At 44.3% G+C, this 24,853-nt stretch overlaps 1 protein-coding gene and 1 long non-coding RNA gene across 5 annotated transcripts in view; both read right to left on the minus strand.

Annotated features, from left to right (window-relative positions):
• The window catches only part of ZHX3 (zinc fingers and homeoboxes 3), a 148,613-nt gene extending 146,661 nt beyond the window's left edge, over positions 1-1,952 (minus strand). For 2 of the 4 annotated variants that reach the window (XM_060190090.1, XM_060190103.1), the window contains exon 1: positions 1,825-1,952. The gene's annotated coding sequence lies outside the window, so the exon portion shown is untranslated. The remainder of the gene's footprint in view (positions 1-1,824) is intronic. The other 2 variants (XM_060190120.1, XM_060190098.1) reach the window with 2 other exon arrangements.
• A 10,845-nt stretch (positions 1,953-12,797) lies between these two features.
• LOC132538126 (uncharacterized) lies at positions 12,798-19,592 on the minus strand. Its single transcript, XR_009549545.1, has 3 exons — positions 19,529-19,592; positions 15,617-15,718; positions 12,798-12,913 (listed from the first exon to the last, which is right to left on the minus strand). It is a non-coding gene; the product is annotated as an uncharacterized LOC132538126 (long non-coding RNA).
• Between the last annotated feature and the right edge of the window lie 5,261 nt (positions 19,593-24,853).

Consider the following 24,853-nt stretch of genomic DNA (forward strand, 5'->3'; position numbering starts at 1 on the left):
TCCGCTGCGCTACCGCCCGGCCCCGAAACATCTTTCTAATATATACAAATGGGGAAAAGCATACAATAAAAGTCATCTAATTGGTAACATTTTTTGTAGAATACTTGTACATGAAAACAAAAGTCTTTCAAAAGGATAAGTACTAAACTGGCTTACTGTGTTTTCTCTTAGGCTTTCCATTTTAAGTTTTCAGCCTTAAACATGAATTATTTTTGTAAGTTTTAAAGTTGTTTTGAAAAAGAAAAATAAACCCATGGGGAGATGGGAAAACAGACTTTCAAGTCTTAAGGAGGTCACAGTGGTCTCAGATTCAATTCTGGGCACCATCATTAACCAGAGCTGAGTGAAACATTAGTTTAACAAAAGTCACCCACTGTGAGTCGGCCCTGGTCTGATATCTTATATTAAAACACCACAGGCTTGGGAATATTTTCTCCAAAAATCACCCCCACCTCCTGTGCAGTGTTTGTCATGAAGTACTGCTCAAATCAAGAGCCACTCAAGGTCAAAAAACCAACTTGGTTAATATGTTTATCATTACATAGTAGCTCTGTCCTCTAAAGTAACTTTGATACCATCTTTCCAAAGCAGCAATAGAAGGGCTCTTTATGCCCCAAGATTCTGATTTTACTATGCTGCTTCTGGGTTTTTCCACTGTACGTCTCTTAGAAACAAATTAAGTTCGAATAAGTTGTTCCAGTTAATGGAAGTGCTCATCTGGCTCTTTCTCCGTGGTTATAAATCGTACGGCAAAATTCCAATTGTTTGAGGGGGCATGCCTCTTCGTTTTCGAATATCGCAACCCTAACTTAGTACAAGCAAAGAGCACTGAGGTAACAACGTACAAGAGCATGTATAAATGGAAACTACTATAATGCCCCCCCCCAAAAAAAGTGAGGCTGTGTGGAGGTCTCAAAAAGAACTGTATGTATGTGCACAAGGTCTTGATAAAAACAGAAAAAGAGTTTGCCCTCCCTCCTTCCTCCCTACATCCCACCATCCCACCTCCATCACTGAACAGTTTTTCCTGGGGCACCAGCCCGGGGCAACCACCGCTCAGAAATGCAAACCACGCACCTCCAAAGCTCGCAACACCTTCCACCTAAGCCCTGCATCCCACTCTTTCCTCCATCACCCCCTGCAGGCTTCTCTGAGTGAAGCTTCAACTCTCCTCCCTGGATAGACTTGGGGTGTCTGGGGAGAGGCGGGGTGTGTGTGGACTGGGAGGGGAAGGGAAGGGAGGGGAGGGGATGGGGAAAGCCATTTCTGCAGCTTTCACGTGGGCAGACGGGGCCTCGAGGTGCAGGACTCCAATCGGGACCCGAGCGGTTCGAATCCCAGCTCAGCCGCCTTCCAGCCCCTGGGTAGCTGCTCTTTGCAGCCGGGGGCGGGGACGGGGACGGGGTCTCCGCGGGTCCCGCGGGAGTCGTGCGCGGCCCGAGCGCCCCGCAGTCCCTCCTGCTCCCGCGCCGCAGTGGGGCGCTCACGCCGCCCCCTCCGGCGGCCCGCGGGGCTGAGTTGAGCCGCGGCTGCTGCGGCTGAGGCGGCGGCCCCTCCGCCCGCGGAGCCCGAGGCCCAGGGTGCTGACAGATGGGGCGCGGGGCGGGGCTTCGGGGGGAAGGGGCGGGGCCTCGCCGCATGGGGGTGTTGGCGGCTGACAGAAAGACCGGGGGCAGCGGGCGGCGGGACGGGAACTGCGGGCAGGGCCGGGGGTCAAGCGAGGCGGGAAGGAACTCGCGCAGACGCGGGGGACTGACAGGCGGAGAGAGACACAGACACGGGGGTTGACAGTCGCGGGGCCGGTGGGCCGCGGCGGGCGCTCACCTGGCAGCGGCGGTGGCGGCGGCGGCGCCCGCGGCCGGGCCGATCTCCCCACGCTTCGGGCCTCCTCCCTCCCGGGGGCCGGGCGGGCAGCAAGCGAAGGCCCCGCGGAGACGGCGGCGGCGGCGGCGGCGGCGGCGGCGGTAACGCCTGAGCCGCGGACGGCTGAGCGGCGGGGACGCAGCTGCACCAAGCGACTCCGGGCTGCTCGGCTCCGCTCGGCTGTGCTCGGCTCCGCTCGCCCGACAAGGGGCGTGGCCCGAGGCCCCCCGCCCAGGTTGCCACTGGCGCCCAGTGGGCGGGGCTTTCGTACGGCGCGAGCCCCCTGACGTCGTGGGGAGCGGGCCTGGCCAGGGGCGCATGCGCGGCGCTGGCCCCGCTTTTCCCTTCGTGGAGGCTCCAGGGGGCGGGGGAGGCGGGGAAAAAAAGGGTGGGTGCTGTGGGCCCAGGGTCTCCCGGCTTTTATGCTCTACATCCTGGTTTTTCCTGAGGACCACCTAAGGAAGGCCACACCAGACTACGCTATGATAATCCTGTAGGCATCCAGGGGCCCTGGTTTGTGCCTGGCCCCACTCTCCCCTCACACTCCCAAGTCCTCCTTCCACAAAAAGCCTCGTCTGGGAGCTTATCTTTATTTTTATTTTATTTCGCTGCAGTTTTAAAGCTTTGTTTCCTAAGAACTTCTGGTAACAGCCTTATCAACATTAAATCTCCAGGTACTCGACAGCTTCAGTACTGTCAGGTGCAATAATGCTATCTTGTCTTCACACCTTATACTAAGTAATCTTTAACACCTGGGATGGGGGGGTTCTCTGAATTATACTGCCAGATTAATAATTGAGTGTCTTCAAGGATGCTACTTCATCTCTCATTTATTTATTTTTTTAAAAGCCAATTATAGGGACTGAACCAATAAGAATGATTGAAAAGGGGGCTGGTGGTGGCACACCTGTTTGAGCGCACATGTTACAATGCTCAAGGACTGGGTTCAAGCCCCCGGTCTCCACCTGCAGGGGGAAAGCTTTGCAAGTAGTGAAGCAGTGCTGCAGGGGTCTCTCTGTCTCTCTCCTCTTCCTCCCTTTTCTCTCTCAATTTCTGACTGTCTCTATCCAATAAATTAATAAAGATAATTTTTTTAAGATTTTTTTAAAAAAAGAATGATTGAAAAGATAGAATGGCAGTACATCTGAAGATTTCTGCACAGACCCTGGTATTCAATAAGCAAGGCTGACTTAAACTCCAGCATACGTTACTTTAACCTTCAGATCCTGGGGTCAGGGGACTGCACACATGTCACAGTATGTCAGATTTGACATATGCCAAGCCACTCCCCCTAACTTACCCCTCAAATGACTCCTTTCCCCACCTCAGATGTCAGTTCCATCCTTTGGTGGCTCAGGAAAAGCCATGCAGTCATATTTCACCCCACTTCCTATCATTGCCCTCATGCAATCCAGTAGCAAAGTCTGTCTTTAAAATATACTCATTTGAGGACCAATGACTTTGCACAGAGGCAGTGCACCAGACTTTCATGCCCATGACACCAAAAATTTGATTCCCAACACCATTATATGCCGGAGCTTAGCAATACTCTAGCCCCTCAATCATGAAAATACACATTTAATCTTCATTTGATCCCTCATCTACACTTTCCTGGACTACTACAGCAACATCCTACCTATGTTCCCTGATTCTACTTTATTTTCATAGTTTGTTGTAAGCGAGTTAGGGTGTGTGTGAGCAGGATCTGTTAAAAACCTAATTTGAAACAAGTTTCTTCCATCTCTAAAGACTCCAGTGACTTCCCATTCCACTCAGAGGGGGGAGAAACTACTTTTTTTTCAATGGCCTACAAAATTTGATGTCATTTGTGCCTTGTAGCCACCACCACCCCCCATCACCTCTCTAATTGCATCTCCTTCCATTCTGCCCCTTCACTCCATGAAAGCAACACTGTCTCCCTTTCTACTTAGTCCTCTTATTCCAAGAACTTTGAACCTGGGGTTTCTTCTCTCATAATATCAGAGAGGGGAAAAGGTGGTGTCCTTACTCTAAATTTCTTCTCTAAAATGATCTCCCCAGAAATACTCTCCCAAACCATTCCACATAAATAATAAGTCCCAAGCTCCATCCCACTTTACATTTCCTCATTAAACCTTATGTTCTGAATATCAACTGTAATGCCCTGTGTTGCTAATATACAACAGCAGAATACCTCCTGAAATGATCAGGTATTCCAATGATTCCTGAATGAATATAAGTCATATGTTTAATTTCATTCATTCAGCAGAATTTCCTGGGCACATCTTCCTGCCAGACACTGGGATGCAGAGATATACAAGACACTCTTCCAAGCACCTGGGAACTTTATATTTCAGAGGAGATAGACATGTGAAGAAGTACATCTGAAAGAGAATATGTAACATTAGGTAGATAATTCCAGTTGCTTTTGAAGGCAGAGAGGAGGACATAATTAGGAGAGTGTGGGACAAACCTTTCCAGAGGAAGTAGCATTGGGACCAGGTATAAAAAGTTGATTAGGAGGAAACTCCAGGCAGAAGAAACATGAACTGTATGGAGAGAGAGGTATGTCCCAAACAATATTTATTCTAACAGGCAAATTATTCTCCTATGATAATACCACCTATACTCACATTGTGATGCATATTCTTAAGAAACAACTGCCAAGTATATATGATGCGACAGAATTACAGTCTGACATCTACTTTATTCGAATGAGCTACACATATAACCTCTTTTGCTTCAGGGTTCAGGAAAAAAAATGTAACCAGTTAGGAGATTTTGAGTACTCGCCAGGCCAGATTAAGGAGAGGAGGTATCTCAGTGAGTAGAGCATACATGAGGACCTGGCTTCATTCTCCAGCACTAAGTGGGAATGTCCTGGACAGCATAAAAGTGGTTTCATGGATAGTGAAGCTTTTGGGCTCCCTCTCTTTCTTTTTCTCTTTATAATTTTTATTTTTCAGGGGCCAGGTGGTGGCACACCCAGTTGAGTGTACATGTTACCATGAGCTAGGGCCCAGGTTCAAAGCCCCATTCCCCCCCAGCTTGGAGGTGGGGAACACTTCACAAGTTGTGAAGCAGGTCTGCAGGTGTCTTTCTTTACCCCCGCCCCACAACCCCCATCTGTCTCAATTTCTCTCTGTTCTATCCAATAAAGTGTTGGTGGGGGAATAGCCTCCAAGAGCAGTGGACTTGTAGAGCCAGCACCAAGCCCCAGCAATAACCATGGAAGCAAAATTAATTAATTAATTAAGTTTTCTTAAGGTTTACTTAGTTCTGAAGAGAGTAAGAAAAAAGAGGATCAGAGCATCACTCTGGCACATGTGATGGTAGAGATCAACCCCATCAGTTCAACATTTTATCTACTGTACCACCTCCCAGGTCATAGTATACAGAATCTTAAAAACAGAAAGTTATCGGCAGCCGGGTGGTGGCACAGCGGGTTAAGCACACATGGCGCAAGCTCAAGGACCAACTTAAGGATCCCGGTTCCAGCCCCCAGCTCCCCATCTGCAGGGGAGTCGCTTCACAAGCGGTGAAACAGGTCTGCAGGTGTCTATCTTTCTCTCCCCCTCTGTCTTCCCCTCCTCTCTCCATTTCTCTCTGTCCTATTCAACAACAACGATAGCAATAACAACAACGACGACGATAAACAAGGGCAACAAAAGGGGGGAAGTTTCTAAAAAAAAATTAAAAAGGGGGGCCGGGCGGTGGCACAGTGGGTTAGCAGGTGGCGCAAAGCGCAAGGACCAGCGTAAGGACCCCAGTTCGAGCCCCCAGCTCTCCACCTCCTGGGGAGTCGCTTCACGGGCAGTGAAACAGGTCTACAAGTGTCTATCTTTCTCTCCCCCTCTATGTCTTCCCCTCCCCTCTCGATTTCTCTCTGTCCTATCCAACAACAACGACAACAATAATAGTAACAACACCACCGATAAACAAAAGGGGAAAAAAATGGCCTCCAGAAGTGGTGGATTCGTGGTACAGGCACCGAGCCCCAGTGATAACCCTGGAGGCAAAAAAAAAAAAAGTTATCTTAAATAAAGGGAGAAAAGGTAAGCCAACAGCAAAAAGCTGGGCCTCTGAGTGGATTAGAAGTGGAGCAAGAGTTAATAGGACATTTTATTCAACCTTGTTTTTTCCGCTTCCAGGTTATACAGTGGAAGATGTCTACCAATAATTTTCAAATACATGGTACAATTTTAACTACTCATGGAGAAATGAAAAATCCCTAACCATTCCAATTCCAAAGTCCCAAAGAGAACATTCTCTTGACCTAAGTTAAATCAGGTGTCCTCCCCACTCTCACCCCCAGAGCAATCATGGCTAATTCACTGCTCATGTAATTCACCAGGAATCAATCTCTGTGAATCGGGACCATAAAAGAGGGATTGTTTTGCGATGAAGTGATAGATCTTCACTGAAATCCCTCACAGAAACACTGATTCAACTTAATGGGAACACACCTGAGAAACATACCAAATCAAGTCATGTAAACCCATAACTCCCCTTAATTGTTGATTATAATTTGAGTTGAATTTTCTATTACTTGAAACCAAGCCATTCAAACTATGGCTATTCACACTGGACACTACTAAATAGTAGCCAGTAATTTGTTATCATTTTGCATTTCTGGGGTCTCACACAGGAGTTTACACCACTTCCAGAATGACTTTTTCATTTAGTTTACTTTAGAGAGAGAGAAAGGGAGAGACACCAGAGACCCAGAGTTCCCCCCCAAGGATAGGGTGCTGTCATGCAATGCTGGAACTTCAATATGGGTCCCAAATGCGCTCACTGGGCAAGCTATCTCCCAACAAACAGGAAAGAGTCTTAACCATGAATGACTACAAAACGTAAAACCAAAAGTTCTACATGATGTATAGCATCATCCACATGATGCTTTTCAAGAATGGGGGTATCACAAAGCAGAGCACAGAGAAGAGTAGCCAGCTCAGAAACAAGGATTAGAAGAGGAACCCTGGGGTCAAGCGGTGGCACACCTGGTTGAGTGCACATGTTACAGTGCATAAGGACCCGGGTTCAAGCCCCAGTTCCCACTTGCAGGGGGAAAGCTTAGTGAGTGGTGAAGCAGGGCTGCAGGTGTCTCTCTGTCTCTCTCCCTCTCTATCTTCCCCTCCCCTCTCAATTTCTGGCTGTCTCTACCTAGTAAATAAATAAAGGTAATTTAAAAAAGAAGAAGAAGATAGGCCCAGAATAGTAACAAACTGTTTAGGTTAATCAATAAGCTAACTACCAAAGACTATTTCATACAGAGAGAGCTACCACTCCATTGACCTTTATGTGGCTTTATAAAGTCTGGAGGTAGGGGGCCAGGCGGTAGCACAGCGGGTTAAGAGCACATGGTGCAAAGCACAAGGACCAGCATAAGGATCCTGGTTCGAGACCCTGCCTCCCCACCTGCAGGGGGGGTCACTTCACAGGTGGTGAAGCAGGTCTGCAGGTGTCTTTCTCTCCCCTTCTCTGTCTTCTCCTCTTCTCTCCATTTCTCTCTGTCCTGTCCAACAACAACAATAATAACCACAACAACGATAAACAACAAGGGCAACAAAAGGGAAGAGGTGGCCTCCAGGAGCAGTGGATTCGTACTGCAGGCACCAAGCCTCAGCAATAACCCTGGAGGCACAAAAAAAAAAAAGAGTCAAACAGGGGGGTGGGGGTGGGAGGCGGTAGCACAGTGGGTTAAGCGCACATGGCACAAAGCGCAAGGACCAGTAAGGAGCTGGGTTCAAGCCTCCGGCTCCCCACCTGCAGGGGTCTCGCTTCACAAGCGGTGAAGCGGGTCTGCAGGTGTTATCCTTCTCTCCCCACTCTGTCTTCCCCTCTTCTCTCGACTTCTCTCTGTCCTATCCAATAACAATAATAACAAAAATGGGAATAAATGGCCTCCAGGAGCAGTGGATTCATAGTGCAGGCACTGAGCCCAAGCAATAACCATGGAGGCAAAAAAAAATTTATACCAAGGGGCCAAGCGGTGGTTCACTTGGTAGAGCAAACATGTTACAATGTGATAGGACCCAAGTTCAAGCCCCTGGTCCCCACTTGCAGGAAGAAACTTGATAAATACTGAAGAAGTGTTGTAGGTATATTTCTCTCTCCATCTCTATTGCTCCCTTCCCTCTTGATTTCTCTGTCTCTATGCTATAAATAAATTATATTTAAAAGAGTCCAATCAGGCAGGGGTAGATAGTATAATGGTTATGCAAACAGACTCTCATGCCTGAGGCTCCAAAGTCCCAGGTTCAATGCCCTGCACCACCATAAGGCAGAGCTGAGCAGTGCTCTGGTAAAAAAAAAAAAAAAAAAGTCCAATCAGATAATCCACATATTGCTATAAGGTTGGCATTATCATGCTGATTATAATGGGGCTTAGGTTAGCAAGTTAAGCCTATCACTATCAGCCTTTTTCTTTTTCCCCTTTACCGTTTTTTTGTAGGGGCTTCCTGTTTGCCTGACTCTTTGTCAGGCCATGGCTCAAGCCAAGTGTCAGGTCAAGGATCAGGTATTGCTGGCTGAAAAGAGGTTCAGAAAAGTGAGGCCTTCAACCCAGGTGTCCAACAACAGATGAGTGGCTGAGCAAGTTGTGGTATATATACACAATGGAATACTACTCGGCTGTAAAAAATGGTGACTTCACTGTTTTCAGCCGATCTTGGATGGACCTTGAAAAAATCATGTTGAGTGAAATAAGTCAGAAACTGAAGGATGAATATGGGATGATCTCACTCTCAGGCCGAAGTTGAAAAACAAGATTAGAAAAGAAAACACAAGTCGAACCTGAAATGGAATTGGCGTATTACACCAAAGTAAAAGACTCTGGGGTGGGTGGGTGGATGGGGAGAATACAGGTCCATGAAAGATGATGAATGACATAGTGGGGGTTGTATTGTTAAATGGGAATCTGGGGAATGTTATGCATGTACAAACTATTGTATTTACTGTTGAATGTAAAACATTAATTCCCCAATAAAGAAATAAATTATTAAAAAAAAAAAAAGAAATAAAAAAAAAAAAGTGAGGCCTTTTCCTGCAGAAGCACACAGAGCCAGGGAGAGAGAGAGAGAGAGGGAGAGACTTAGGCTGTCAGGCCCCCATGCCTCCAGGCTGACCTCTCTTCTTTTTTTGCCTCCAGGGTTATTGCTGGGCCTCAGTGCCTGCACCATGAATCCACTGCTCCTGGAGGCCATTTTCCCCCCTTTTGTTGCCCTTGTTGTTGTAGCCTTGTTGTGATTATTATTGTTATTGTTGATGTCATTCATTCTTAGGACAGAGAGAAATGGAGAGAGAAGGGGAAGACAGAGGGGGAGAGAAGGATAGACACCTGCAGACCTGCTTCTGTGAAGTGACCTGTGAAGTGACTCCCCTGCAGGTGGGGAGCCGGGGGCTCAAAGCGGGATCCTTCCCCCGGCCCTTGTGCTTTGCGCCTTGTGCACTTAACCTGCTGAGCCACCGCCCGACCCCCGCTGGCCTCTCTTCTATCTTTATCTTCATCTCTCTCCATCTCCATCTCCATCTGTCTGCATCCATGTTCTTCTCCAAAACAGCCTTTCTACTTTCAGTTTGTATCAGGTGCATACATCAGGTATAAAAGGTGCCGTGTGCATAACATGGGCCTTGAGCTAGTAAGACATGATCTTTGAGCCAGAGCTACCACGGGCTTCATGTCAGGATATAGCCCTGTCCTGACAATCTACTATTCCTGGTGAATGTTTTCGGCTTTTTGTTTAAGAGGTGAGAAACAAAGGGAGGCAGACAAAGAGAGAAGAGACAGCACAGCACTTGTGAATCTTCTCCTTCGTACCATACTCCCACAAGGTGACTGAGAACTCAAACCCAGACTCTCACAAATGGCAAAGTGTGCAGTCTACAAGGGCTGTTACCCAGATGACATGAAGCTAAGCTACTAGGGGTTATTATATACAGTGAGTTACAAGATTATAATATACTAGTAGTATAATTCCACACTATTCCCACCACCAAAGTTCTGTGACCCCTATGTCCTTCCTATCGTAACCAGTATAGTTCTCAAAATAGGGGTTTTCTTAGGGCCCTGACCCACCAGTCTTTTTAAGTTCTGCATTTAATTGTGCTTTTCAGTTTTATTTGTTTTTGCCTCCAGGGTTATCCCTGGGGCTTGGCACTGGCACTTTAAATCCACTGCTCCTAACAACCATTTTTCATTTTATTGGCTAGGACAGAAAGAAATTGAGAAAGGAGGGGAAGATAGAGATGGAAAGATAAAGACACCTACAGACCTGCTTTACCACTTGTGAAGTGACCCCTCTGCAGATGGGGAGCTGAGGACTCAAACTAGGATCCTTGTACAGATCCCTGAAATTCAACTATGTGTGCTTAACCTGGTGTGCCACTGTCCAGACCCCTGCTTTTCAGCTTTAAATCTGTATTTCTTTGCCTAGCTGTGTGATACTGAAGCTGAATTCTATAAACATTTTTCTTTTGCCTGTGGTTTAAAAGCTTTGCCAGTAGAGCAAAGGTGGAGAAACTTTTTTTTTTTTTTGCCAAGGGTCATTTGGATATTAACATCATTTGCAGACAATATAAAATTACCTACATAAAAATTAGCACTTAATGTTGCTATTTTTAAAAGCTGTGCTTGAAGGCCCTGGTGGTAGCACAGCGGGTTAAACACACGTGGTGCAAAGCACGAGGACGTGCATAAGGATCCCCACCTACGGAGGGGGGGTTGCTTCACAAGCAGTGAAGCAGGTCTGCAGGTGTCTATCTTTCTCTCTCCCTTTCTGTCTCCCCCCTTTTGATTTCTCTCTGTCCTATCTAACAACAACAGCAATAACAACAATAATAGTAACAACAACAACAATAAACGGGCAACAAAAGGGGAAAAATGGCCTCCAGGAGCAGTGGATTCGTAGTGCAGACACCGAATCCCAGCAATAACCCTGGAAGCAAAAAAAAAAAAAAAAAAGCTGTAGTTGCCTTGGCAGGACCAGACCAACTGATTTTAAGGGTCTTATATGGCCCATGGGTCAGATGTTCCCCAGCCTGCAGTGCAGTGCTAGAAGCTGCTGCAAAATTTAGGAGCTTAAGAAGCTTCCAGATTCAGAATCATTTTGATTTCTATCTGCTGTTCTTGCTCTTACAACACATAGTTGCCAGTAGCCTATGGGAAACCAGGCAGTTCATTCTCCAGTGCATTTTTCTGCTGTCCAGAAGTTGCCTGTGGCAACCCAGCAAGCTTCTTCATCGTCTAGTGGACTGAAATCCTTCTTGCTCCAGCAAGGTCTAAATCTCAGCTTTGGATTGAGGGAAAGTCTCTTCCAAGTCTCTCCTTTGGCACTGACTTAGTCTTTTATATTCTTGATAGTAAATTTATTTTCCTTGTTTAGTTATTGGCATGGTTTCTGCCTTTTTTCTAAAAAAAAAAACAAAAAAAACCAACTTTCTTTTTATTATCTTTATTGGATAGGGATAGGGACAGCCAGAAATTTAATGGAAAGGGAGAGCTAAAGAAGGATAGAGAGACCTGAAAACCTGCTTCACCACTCATGAAGCTTTCCCCCTACAGGTGGGGTCTGGGGGCTAGAACTCAGGTCCTTAGACACAGTAACTTGTGTGCTTACCAGATGTACCACCACCCAGCCCGGGTTTTTTTTTTTTTTTTGCCTCCAGGTTTATGCTGGGGCTCAGTGCCTGCACCATGAATCCACTGCTCTTGGAGGCCATTTTTCCTCCTTTTGTTGCCCTTGTTGTTGTAGCCTTGTTGTGGTTATTATTGTTATTGTTGATGTTATTCGTTGTTGGATAGGACAGAGAGAAATGGAGAGAGGAGGGGGAGACAGAGAGGGGAGAGAAGGATAGACACCTGCAGACCTGCTTCACCACCTGTGAAGCGACTCCCCTGCAGGTGGGGAGCTGGCGGCTCAAACCGGAATCTTTGCGCTTGCCCTCCTGCTTTGCGCCTTGTGCGCTTAACCCGCTGCACTACTGCCCGACCCCCAGTTTTCTGCTTTCTAAGTGGAACCAGATATACCAGTGAATCCAACTACCACTCAGATAAATTTCTGAGCTGACGTGTGAATGTGTATATGTAGGCTCAACTACATTCATAATAGTAATTAAAATAAAACATTTTATTTATTTATTTTAGATAGAGATGAGATGGGGAGACAGAGATGGAGAGAGAGAGAAAGAGAGAGAGAGAGAGAGACCTGCAGCACTGTTTCACCACTTATGAAGCTTCTCCCCTGAAGTGGGGACCAATGGCTTGAACCCAGGTCCATGCACTTGGTAACATGTGTACTCTACTGGGTACTGCCACAACTCAGCCCCTAGCAGTAAGTTTTAAATTAATAAAAATACTTATTTGGGGGCCTTAAACAAGTATTTTTGTAAGAAAGGAAGAGATCAGAGTGCTGGCATATGCTGTACTGGGAATTAAACCCAGAACTTGTACATGCAAGGAATGTGCTCTGCTGGTAGAGTCACCTCCTCTGGCCACCATAACAGTATTTTTTATTAGTTATTTAATATTTATTTACAAAATTACAAGATAACAGGGGCACAACTATGCACTGTTCCTTCCCACCACCAGAATTCTAGATTCCCCAATCCCTCCATTGTAAGCTACAGCAGTTCTCCCAAGATTGTAGATACGGGTCAACTATTATTTCTATAACTATCTGTGTATATTTGTATATATTTTTGGGGGGTCCCATCTCCTCTTCCTTTCCAAGTCACACATACATCTATTACTACATCCAAATGCCCTTCCCTTTTTCCTCTTCTCTCTCCAGTTCCTGATAGAATTGGAGTAGAGCCCTCTGGTCATCTTCCCTCTATCATTTCTGGGAGTATGGATCAAAATAGTTTTTGGAGTGCAGAAGGTGGGAGTTCTGGCTTCTGTAATTGCTTTTATAATTGCTTCTCCACTAGACATGGGTGCTGGCTGGTTGATCCACACTCCCAACCTGTTTCTATCTTTCTCTAGTGGAGCAGGGCTCTGAAGCAGTGAGGTTCCAAGACACATTGGCAAGGTCATCTGCCCAGGGAAGTCAGGATGGAATCATGATGTCTGAAGGGCGGCAAGACACAAAGCAAGACAAAATGATTAGTGAACAGGAAACAAAAGAGTAAAAGTAGAACAGATGCGAATAGGGATCTTAGGGTGGAAAGAAGCTAGGAATTCCATTCTTGAAAAAAAAAATCTATGAGTAAAATTAACTGTTTACCTCATCCACCTGATCCAGGGCGTATATATATATATATATAATCACAAGAGCCTGTGTAAGTCTGTATTGATCTGAGCTCATAGTTTATGGCCACTCTGGAACATCACAGGCTGCACTCATTTCAGGACCAGTCTTCCTCGAGTGGCAGGACAGGATGACCCAGCCTTTCTTCAGAGACTGGGGCAGTCCCTACCTATAACGGTAATTTTTAAAGTCATGACTTCATCCTCAAAGGAGTACTGCATGGGAATTGGGTGGTAGCGCAGCAGGTTAAGCGCACATGGCACAAAGCGCAAGGACAAGCATAAGGCTCCCGGTTTGAGGCCCCGGCTCCCCACCTGCAGGGCAGTCGCTTCATAGGAGGTGAAGCAGGTCTGCAGGTGTCTATCTTTCTCTTCCCTCTTTGTCTTACGCTCCTCTCTTGATTTCTCTCTGTCCTATTCAACGGCAGCAACAATAATAATAATAATCACAACAATGATAAAAAAACAAGGGCGTTGGGGGAAAAAAAAAAACAAGGGCAACAAAAGGGGGAAAAATGGTCTCCAGGAGCAGTGCAGGCACCAAGCCCCAGCAATAACCCTGGAGGCAGAAAAAAAAAAAAGAGTACTGCAGGAAAAATATATAACGAGGAGACCTATGTCAGAGCCTCTTCTGCTAGGCATGGATTCTCTGCCTTTATTGTCTGGGCAAAACTGGACCAGTCCAGTTCAGGACCTAAGCTAAGCCTGATGGGCAGGTTCACCAGTTGTACTGTAAGGCAGAGTTTGAAAGCACACTTTGGATCTAAATATACAGTTTCAGGGACTAGGACTATAGTTCAGTTCAGTAGTAGAGGGCTTTTATTTATTTATTTATTTATTTATTTTCTGCCACCAGGGTTATTACTGGGGTCTGGGGCCTGCACAAAGAATCTACCACTTCTGGTGACTATTTTTCCCCTTTTTTTTTTCCTTTTATTTGGCAGGACAGAGAAACTGAGAGGGTTGGGGGAGACAAGGAGGGAGAGAAACAGAGAGACACCTGCAATACTTGCTTTACTACTCATGAAGTTTCCTCCCTGCAGGTGGGGAGTGGTAACACAGGGTAACATGTACCCTTAGCCAGGGGCACCACCACCCAGCCCCAAGGACATGTTTTGTATGTCCAACCCAGGGTTGAAGCATCAGTAGTACTATTTATATTTTAAAATAAATAAAGAGTTCCTTCTGGGTCAAAAAATGAGCTTGAGAGTCCATGAGGCCTCTCACCTGTCCCCACCCACCACATTTTCCCTCATCAATATGTATTGTGTACCTTTATGTACCTGGTGCTGTCCTAGATTTTGGTTATGCAGCAGGGAATAAACCAGAGAGATCCTCACAGAAAGTAAGGCAGGCACTAGTCAAATAATCAAAGCCACAAATCTTACATGATACCATGCAATCCAGAAAGGCCTGGCAGAGGCAGTATATGATACATGATCTATGACATATACCAGCTGGTGAACAACAAAAGAGAAACAAGAACTGCAGAGCAACTAAGAATGTGGGATATGGCTGGCAGTGGCTTTGTAGTCCAAGGCCTCTGTTCACATGAGCCAAAAGCAAGTTCTCTTCCCTGAGCGTAGGCAGCCTTTCTCTATGATTGGTTCAGTGTCCCAACCCTAGTCTGGTCCAACCTACACTCCTCCTTTTCCTACATTATTACTCCTTTTACTACAATACTGAGACTCTACCAGTTGCCCTTAACTCAGTAACAATCCAACAAGTATCCATCCCTTCACTAGATTCCTCAGCGTGACACTAGCACACAAGCCCTCAATCAGTAAAAACTAACACACAAACAAACAAACAAAAATTCTTTACACTTTATTTTAATCTAGGGTCCTAATTAGCTTTTATTTAATGGAAAATGTGAACTTGATGCAATCTGTTCCTTACACAGATGTAACCTGGTTTCATGTCTTCTGAGTGATCTAGCTCTGAATATACACTAAAGGCACTCTACTAGCTGTTAGCACTCCCAAGGGGCTAGCAAAAATATAAAATAAGAATAATAGCAGTAATAATAATGATCTCTTTGAAAAGTTAAATCCTAACCTTCAGATTGTTTCTATACAGTCGTCCCTTGCCACTTCGCGTTTCGACTTTCGTGGCTTCACTCTATTGTGGTTCTTTTCAAATATATTCATTAAAAGGTTGATCGAGACAGTGAAAATGATACAGCACTCACTCAGTTGTCTGAGTCAATTGTACACCCTGTATTACAACTAAAATTAAAATGACTGTGTGTATGGACCGTAGGCCTACGTAGTCACATACCCCCATAAATACTTCAACACCAGGTGTGGCTGCTTATGTGTGTTTGAAATCGGGAGTGGTGAAACCAAGCCAATCAGACCAAGTTTCTCTCATACAGGCTTCTACATGCTATGTACCGGAAATACCTTTGCTCTTGTGTCTGATTTCTGAGAACCTCTATCTAAGCCCCACAATGGCTCTTAAATGTACTGCTTCTTCTAAGTCTTCTGACGATGAAACTAAGCACCAGTGGAAAATGCTTACCATCCAGGAGAAGGAGGAACTCTTGGATATGATCAAAGATGGCAAGAAAATCATGGAGGTTGTCCACCATTACGACTTGAGTGAGTCTACCATTTGCTCCATCTGTAAAAATGAAAAGAACATCCGTGCAATGGCTACTGTCTCTTTCACAAAGGAAGCAAAGCTAACAGGGTGTTATTTCAGGGTGTCTAGAGGGTTCTAATAATGCTTTTTTTTAAACTTATTTAGAAGGTCATAAATAGGGTTTCTATGCTCTAACTACCAAAATATTAGATTTATAAATAAAGAATCCTACTTCGTGGAAATTCACTTATCTCGGTAGAGTCTGGAACTGATTAACCACGATAAGTGAGGGATGACTGTAATTGTTTTATGCTGCACTACAAATCTAAAGCACAATCAAAGATAACCAGATACACAAGAGTCAAAACATCATAAAAAAAAACAATCAAGAGTCTCTCAGGAGCAGTCTGGGAGATGACATAGTGGGTAGAGCTTTGGAGTCAAAAGAATGAGGTCTTGGGAGTTGGGTGGTAGTGCACCAGGTTAAGCACACACAGTGTGAAGTGCAAGGACACACACAGGGATCCTGGTTGGCTCCACTGCCTCCCCACCTGCAGGGGGTAGCTTCCCAAGTGGTGAAGCAGGTCTGCAGATCTCTTTCTCTAACCCCTGTCTTCCCCTCCTCTCTCAATTAAAAAAAAAAAAAAAAAAAGCCTGAGGTTTTCAGTTCAGTCTCTGGCATTACATGTGCCAGAATGATGTTCTAGATCTCTCTCATGTACACTCATAAATACATTAAATCATTTTTTAAAAAGAATCTCTTAAGAATACCCAATATGGGAAATGATCAGATACAGACCAAACTGATCAAACTTACCACATTGCAGAGTTGGAGAGATAGAATAAAGGTTTATACAAAGAGACTCTCATGCCTGAAACTCCAAAGTCTCAGATGCAATCCAACATTAACACTGGTGCTGACCAATGCTCTCATAAAAAAAAAAAAAATCACAGTAAATAACTACCAGTCTTAGAGAAAATCAAAATCATGAAGTGCCACACCATAATGATTAGGATCATTATTAACCAATTAACAAAAGAAGTATTAGATTAGATATAATCTGTCTCTCCAGGCTGGGGATATGATCAACCTGTGGCTGCTCATGCCCAGCGGAGAAGCAATTACAGAAGCCAGACTTCCCACCTTCTGCACCCCATTAGAGATCTTTGGTCTGTACTCCCAAAAGGATAAAGAATAGGGAAGCTTCCAATGGAGGGGATGGGATATGGCACTCTGGTGGTGGGAACTATATGAATTGTACCCCTCTTATCCCACAATCTTGTCAATCATTATTAAATCACTAATAATATTTTTTTAAAAAGTTGAAAAATAAGAAAAAAAAACAAAGTAGAACTTGAACTGGGATTGGTGTATTGCACCAAAGTAAAAGTCTGATGTGGGGGTGGGGTGTGGGGTTCAGGTCCTGGAACATGATGGCAGAGGAGGACCTAGAGGGGGTTGAACTGTAGGAAACTGAGAAATGTTACACATGCACAAACTATTGTATTTTACTGTTGACTGTAAGCCATTAATTCCCCCAATTAAAAAAAAATCGATAATGTCCAAAAAAATTTTTTTTAAATTATTAATTCATAAGAGTAAGAGAGATAGCACTACTCAGTCATGGCTTGTGGTGTTGTTACAGGGGATTGAACCTGGGGCCTTTGGGTCCTCAAGCATGCAAGTCCTGGGTTTTAACATGTTATCTCACTGGCCCAAATTAAAAATAAAAAATCTTTAAGAAAAATAGACAATGAATTGCAATATGACTCAGGAATTCTAATTCTGTGTATACTATAATAGAATTGAAAGTGGGAACTTGGCCAGGCATTTATGCACCCATGTTCACAGCAGCATTATCTACAGTTAGCCCAAAGTGGAAATCACTGGCATTGTAGGTAAGAAAAAAAACACCCAGAATGAAGTAAAGAAAGAAACAGAGATAATATATATATATTTCAGCTGTCAAGTACAAGGACTATGTGCCTAAGGTCATAAATTATAACCTCTCCTTCTTTCTTGTAAAAAATAATAAATCTTGGGGTCTTGGGCGGTAGCACAGTGGGTTAAGCGCACATAGCGCAAAGCACAAGGACAGGCATAAGGATCCCGGTTTGAGCCCCCAGCTCCCCACCTGCAGGGGGGGCCACTTCGCAATTGGTCTGCAGGTATCTATCTTTTTTGCCTCCTCTCTGTCTTCCCCTCCTCTCTCAATTTCTCTCTGTCCTGTCCACCACCAACAACAATAACATCTATAGCAACAATAACAATCACAAGGGCAACAAAATGGGAAAAATAGCCTCCAGGAGCAGTGGGTATGTAGTGCTGGCACCAAGCCCCAGTGATAACCCTAGAGGTGAATAATAATAATAATAATTCTAAAAAAATAGAAAATAAGAGACAAGAGGATATAGTGAGATTTCACAAAAATTTTCAGAATTTTCAAAATTTTGGAGTCCCAGGAGGAAAACAAATAAAAAGAAGCAACATTTGGAAAGATAATGGCTGAGAATTTGCCAGGACTTATAAAAAACATCACATTGTAGGTGGAAAAACCAAATAATTTTTTTTAAGATTTTTATTTTATTTTTGAGAAAGATAGGAAAAAAGAGAAAGAACCAGACATCACTCTGGCACATGTGCTGCCAAGGATCGAACTCGGGACCTCATGCTTGATAGTCCAAAGCCTTATCACTGCACCACCTCCAGAACACCTAAATAAATTTAATTCAGAATAAATAACAATAAATCTACACCTAAACACATCACAGCAAAGTCAAAGAAAGCCAGAGACCTATCAAAATGGGCTAATATAAAGGTAATTTGAGTCCTAGAAAAATGAAAGACATTGGCCATTTACTATAGGCTAGCAGTGTTCCAAATGATGGGACTTCTACTGGTCTGTCAATTCTTTCAGTCCTCTGAAATCAGACTTTACCTTGGTGGCAGCCATGGTGCTGTGGGTCTGAGGACCACCTTGCCAGATCCATAGAGTCCAACCCTCACAGGTTGCCTCTTCATCTTGCTTTTACCACAGAAAGAATAAGTGCCCTAGGCATATTGATTGGTTTCGCTGTTTATTGCCACCCCCCTGAAGGAGGCACCATAATGGGTCCTGTCTTTTATCAATACCTTCTTGGCATGTCTGGACATGTCCCTGTAAACTATGTCAGAGCCCTGAGGGTGGTGATTCTTTCTTTCTCTCTCTTCTCCTAGTAGGAGGGGTAGCCAATAACCATTCTTGTTTTGCTGTTTTATCTATGTAAAGAATTTTTGTTGATTTAACACTGGTTAAAAATGTAAGAGTCTAGGATGATAGTTTTACAAGCAGACATTAGTGTATATGACTCACCACCAAAGTTCCAGTGTCTTCACAATAAAAAAACTGGAGATGGCTTTGCAGTAGAGTGTGTGCCTCCATACATGAAGGCCTGGGTTCCATCCTTGGTACCACAGAACAACAAGTGGAGCTTCATCATTTCAGTGTTGGGTTTCTCTCTCACACATACACAGAAATAAATAAATAAATAAAATTTTAATGCATTTTGAGAAATGAGATTGCCGAACTACTTGTCCTTTGTAAACTTAATTTCACTGAGAACTATCTGCTTATTTTACAAAAAGGTTGGAGCTGAAAGTTCCCAGTCTTCTCGCATGGGTTTCTGAGTCTCTGCACTGCAACAAGAGATAGATGTGAGTTCCTGGTGGCTGCCCTCCTTCCTTCTTCAAGTTGGTACTGACTTCATGGTGACTGACAAATAATTTTTCAGGCCATGGCATGTAGCCACAGCCAATACCTAACAGATGGGACATCTTTTCTATTTTTACTTGTTTTTTTTGAACCGCACCTTTGGGAAGAAGGGGTGCAGAGTAGAGATGAGAGCTCTGCAGCCTGTCTTTCCCGGGTGTTCTCTGGCAGCTCTCCAACTACAAGATGGAACTGGGCCGTGGCACTTGGGCCAGTGTTTTAAGTTGCAAAGAATGTGGTGACTCAGCTGGTCGCGCAGGGACACCTCCATGAACAAGGCCGAGGCAAGGAAGTCATTACACAGACAGCTGGGCCGTAAAAAACAAAAATACTCAGCACACCAAAGTCTACAAAGCAGTGTGGCTGTATGTCCCATGACTCAATGGGACTGCTCCTGCCACGTGGCATACTCTTCAGGCCCTGGTGAGCACAGCCCTCACCCATGGCTGGCTACTCCTCTGAGCTGCCTGGAAAGCAAACCGGGTGGGGCCTCCAGCGAAGCTGTGACTGCCTTCTTCCTCCAGCTTCTTCACCTCGCTCACTGCTGCCCTTCTCTCCCACTTTTCTTTCTTTCTTTTCCTTCCTTCCTTCCTTCCTTCCTTCCTTCCTTCCTTCCTTCCTTCCCTCCTTCCTTCCTCCCTTCCTTCCTCTCTCTCTCTGACTTCCCTCCCCCTTCTTTTCTTGTCAGGACTTTGTTGGGGCTTTGTGCCTACAGGATTCCTCAATTCCCTGTGGACTATTTTCCCCCCATTCTTTTTTTTTTTTTTTTCAGGTAGAAAGAGAAAGACAGAAAGAGAAAGAGTCACGGAAGAGGAGGAGAAATGCCACAACACTGTTCCACTGCTTTCTAAGCCTTCCCTTTGCATGGGAGCTCTCATGTAGTAGGAGGGGACTCGAGCCCAGGTCCTAGTACATGGTAAAGTGTACATTCTACAAGTGAGCCATTTTCTGTCCCCACCCCTTTCCTTTTTAAACACTCTTGTTGGAAAAAAAAATTCCTGGAATTTAATGTTTTACATATATTGGAGATTTGGAGGAGGCACAGTGAAATCAAAATACTGGCACTCTAGGAAGGTTCTGCTGGGCCAGCAAATACCCGCAAGCAAGTCACATGTCCTGAACAGGGTTCCAGAATGAACCTTGAGAATGCCTGAGGAGGTGAATGTGGCAACTTTAGCAGGAGTGAGGAGGATTGTTGTGAGACAGAGTGAAGGGCTAAGAGATGCCATACTGGATACCTTTCGAGGGTTGTAAGTAGAGGTCTAAAGAGGACTGCCTTTGATGTTAACGGCATCTGTCCCATTGCCAGGTGGCCTTTGTCCTTGAGTGAACAATGCCAATGGAATGTAAGTCTTGCCAAAGATCTACAATTTTATGAAGTTGACAGGGATGATGGAGAATAGCGGGAATTACAGAAAACACTGATCAATAAGGGTCTGATGGTGGCAGGCCAGAAAATGATGGTGGCAGGGCACAAATCTCAGAGGAATGATTTAAACCAAGACCAAGAGAAAACTTTGGCAAAACCAAAGGACTTCAGAATTATTTGTGGACAGTCATGCTTTGGGGAAAATGTGGTGTCATGTGAAGGACACTACCATGCAAACATGCAATCTATACCCTGCTCCCAAAGCATTTACATTATTATTTGGTTAGAAGACAGGTCGCCTGGTAGCGCGCATGCCTTCCTGCTTGAGGCTCTGGGTTCCAGCCTTATACATGGACAGCACTGGGGAGCTCTATGGATGGTGGAGCGATGTAGTATTGTCTCTCTTCTCTCTCCCCTTCTGTTTCTCACTTTTATCCTCTTCTCAAAAAAAAAAAAAGTTGGACTAGGGAGGTCACTCCACAGTGTCACACATATGCAAGGCCCTGAGATCACTCCCTGATGCCACGTAAAAATTGTTCCCATGAAGACATAGCATCAAACAGTATATATAAAATAGCACACATAACACTAAGATGAAAAGGCACGTGATGTTGCAAAGACATGTAAGGGAGATTTCACTTAACCAGGTGTTAGTTAGTTAACTATGACTGTGTATCAAGTCACTACCAACTTTGAGGCTCCAACCACCATACATTTACTATCTCACTTATTATTTCTGTGAGTCAAGAGTCTGGGCACAACTTAGCTGGGTCTTCTGCAAAGGGAGTCATGAGACTGCAATCAAGGTGACAGCCAAGCTGTATGCTCCTCTAGAGGCAGAGCTGGGGAAGAATCACTTCTAAGTTCACTTAGGTTATTGGCAGGATTCATTTCCTTACACTGCAGAACTGAGAACATGGCCTCTTTCTGGCTGTCAGCTGAGGGCTGCACCAGCTCTTAGAAGTGTCTCAGACTGCCTTCTCACAAGGGTTCTCCCATCAAGGCTATGCCTTTGAGTTAACAAGCAGAGTCTCTTGGCTACAACAAAACACACAATGCAACATTACATTCCATTCATTACTTTTGCCCTGTCCTGTTGGTTAAAAGAAAGTCATAGGTTTTACCCCCACTGAAGAGGAAGGAATTACAAAAAGGCATCGACACACCAGGAAACTGAGGATACAGGGCACATTAGAGTCTGTTTGTCACCAAAGGCTTCCTAAGGAAGCAACAACAGAGCTATTATATAACTTAAAAAATGAGCCAGCACTAAGTATACAGATATAGAGAGGAAAAGACTGGCTAGGCAAAGGGAACCATTTAGGCAGAACAGTATATTTGACATTTACAAAGGATCTAGTACAGTGATTAGCAATATTATGTCACTCTCTTGCTTACTTACCACTGATGGCTGTCCAGTGCCTGTAGTTTTGTCCCATATCCAGTAATATCTTTTATCATCTTTTTTTTTTTTTTCCACCAGGGTTTATCACTAGGGCTTGGTGCCTACACAGTAACTCCACCACCCCTGGAATCCATTTTCTTTTTCTCTGCCTCCTTCTTTTTTTTTTTTTTTTTTTTTAGATTTTATTTATTTATTAATGAGAAAGAAAGGAGGAGAGAGAAAGAACCAGACATCACTCTGGTACATGTGCTGCCAGGGACTGAACTCATGACCTCATGCTTGAGAGTCCAATGCTCTATCCACTACGCCATCTCCTGGACCACCCCCGCCATCTCCTGGACCACCCCTGCCTCCTTCTTTACTTTCTTTCTCTCTCTCTCTCTCTCATTTTCTCTCTCTGTAGCAGTTGAGATACAGAGATAGAGGAAGCGCAGCACTGTTTCCTCCCTGCCAAGTAAGGGTCTTTGCACATGATAACATGGGGCTCTGCCAGGTATATCACTTCATGGCCCCTCAAGACTATCTTCTTACATTCATTTTCTGTCTTCAGCATCCATGACCCCCCTCATCACTTCCACCCATTCAGACCGGCCCTGCCTCTCCTATATATACACTCTCTATAGTCCTAAGCCTGGAATTGTTCTTTCCTGAAAAACATTTTTGAACATCTATTTTGCTGGAGACCACCATGCTAGACTCTTCTTGAACTGCAAAGCACAATTAGACATGGTCCTAGATGCCTGATAGAGGGTGGAACTGGAAGGCATATTCAAATTTAAAAAGGTAGAATAGGGGCCAGGGAGATAATATAGTGGGTATGCAAAGGACTTTCATACATGAGGCTCCCAGGCTCCAGGCTCAATTCCCACCATCACCATAAGCCACCAAACAGAGATCTAGTTGGGGGGAGCAGATCTGAGGCCAGTGTTTTTAATTTTTCTTTTATTGTAGTATTGTTATCGTTGTTAGATAGGACAGAAAGAAATGGAGAGAGGAGGGGAAGACAGACAGGGGGAGAGAAAAATAGACACCTGCAGACCTGCTTCACTGCTTGTGAAGTGACTCCCCTGCAGGTGGGGAGCCAGGGGCTTGAACCGGGATCCTTATGCCAGTCCTTGTGCTTTGCACCATGTGCGCTCAACCCGCTGTGCTACCGCCCAACTCCCTTAATTTAAATTTTTATAATATTTTATTTTCAATCAGAAGGAAACACAGAGAGATATAAACGGAGATACAGAGAGAAAGACCAGAGCATTGTTCTGGCTTATGGTGGTGATGGGGATTGAAATTGGGACCTCAGAGCATCAGGCATGAATTAATTTTTATTTTTATTTATTTATTTTTCCCACCAGATAGGGCTCAAGTGTTTACAAAATCTCTACCACTCCTGGTGGCTTTTTTTTTTTTTTTACATATATATATATATATATATATATATATATATATATACACACACACAAAGAGAAAAAGGGAGAGAGAGAGATGAGGAGATGAAACATTGTTCTTTTTTTCTTTTTTTAAGAATTTATTTATTCATGAGAAAGATAGGAGTGTGGTATATATATGTGTATATATACCCCAGTATATATACACAATGGAATACTATACAGCTATCAAGAACAATGAACCCACCTTCTCTGACCCATCTTGGACAGAGATAGAAGGAATTATGTTAAGTGAGCTAAGTCAGAAAGATAAAGATGAGTATGGGATGATCCCACTCATCAACAGAAGTTGAGAAAGAAGAACAGAAAGGGAAACTAAAAGCAGGATCTGACTAAATTGAAAGTAGGGCCCAAAGTAATAACCCTGAGGTAAGGGGTAGACATGCAGCTTCCTGGGACAGTGGGGGGTGGGAGTGGGTGGGAGGGATGGGTCACAGTCTTTTGGTGGTGGGAATGGTGTTTATGTACACTCCTAGTAAAATGTAGTCATATACATCACTAGTTAATTAATACGAGAGGGGGAAAATTAATTGTATGTCTCGAAGTTTTACAAAACACAAACTGAATCTTTTCTCAGTATATGCAGTGTAACTGATATGCAGACTCTCTCAAAAGCCTAGACCAAGTAGATCAGAAGCAACCAATGGCACAGTTATATACAAGATACTGGGTACTGTACAGCAAACCCTAACAAAAGGACTTTTCAAAGTTAACCCAATTACCAAATAATGTGATGATAACATTAACTATCGATTGTCTTTTTCAACCCTAAGACAGCAGGAACCTCACATCTCCACTATAGAGCCTCTACTTCCCCCAGTCCTGGAACCATTGGATAGGGCCCACTTTCCCGTATGCCTCTCCCAATCCATATCAAATAATATTGCATCTGCCGATCACAACCTAACCAACACAACGATTGCCACCTCAACATGCTTCACTTCAGACTGTGTCCAGAGACTTCACGTGTGGAATGACAACCCTTCAGCTCCATTACTCGGGTGAGACCTTTCCTTTCATAGTACACTCTAATTTCATCTCAGGTGGTTCACTTTCTAACAAAGTCCCAAAACCTAGATATACACCAGTTTCTGTGAGAGAGAGCATATGTTCACACGTATCCGTAAACTACTGCAAAATATATACCTGAAAGCAGAAGTACACTAGAGTTTGCAATGAGTATCCCTCTAACACTTCCTCTCCACT

Source organism: Erinaceus europaeus, chromosome 1 (genome assembly GCF_950295315.1).
Source record: "Erinaceus europaeus chromosome 1, mEriEur2.1, whole genome shotgun sequence".
In the NCBI taxonomy this organism is placed as follows: domain Eukaryota; kingdom Metazoa; phylum Chordata; class Mammalia; order Eulipotyphla; family Erinaceidae; genus Erinaceus; species Erinaceus europaeus.